Below are 494 nucleotides of genomic sequence, written 5' to 3' on the forward strand. Positions count from 1 at the left end.
GTCCCGGGTGGTTGGGAAAGTGAGTCCCTGCTGGACGCAGCCCCCTCCTGACCCGGCGCCGGCCCCACAGGACCCGCAGGGAGGGGAGTCCCGGAGGAGGGAGGGGGCTCCTCGCAGGGCCTCCTCCTGGCAAAGGGGGCTGGGCCAAGCGAGGGGTGCCTGGGGATATGTGTTGAGAGCCTCCTTAGCATCAACTGGAGAAGGTTTATTATTATTATTAAGTTAAGAAATCCTCTCGTTTAAAGGAGACCATTTTTATTTCATTTTCCTATAAAAATACATGTTTATTGATTTAAGAGAGGAAGGAAGAGGGAGGGAGAGAAACATCCATGATGAGAGAAAATCATGGATCCTCTCTCCCAGCCGAGTTCACCCAGCAGCTCGGTCCCCGCCGCCGCCCCCAGCGCGGGGAGGAGGGCGCCCCTCTGAGCAGCCAGAGCGGGTGACAGGCCCCCATGTGCGTCCCCAGGGCCCAGCTCAGGGCCTCCCTGTCC

This window comes from Myotis davidii, unplaced genomic scaffold (assembly GCF_000327345.1).
Source record: "Myotis davidii unplaced genomic scaffold, ASM32734v1 scaffold5709, whole genome shotgun sequence".
In the NCBI taxonomy this organism is placed as follows: Eukaryota; Metazoa; Chordata; class Mammalia; order Chiroptera; family Vespertilionidae; genus Myotis; species Myotis davidii.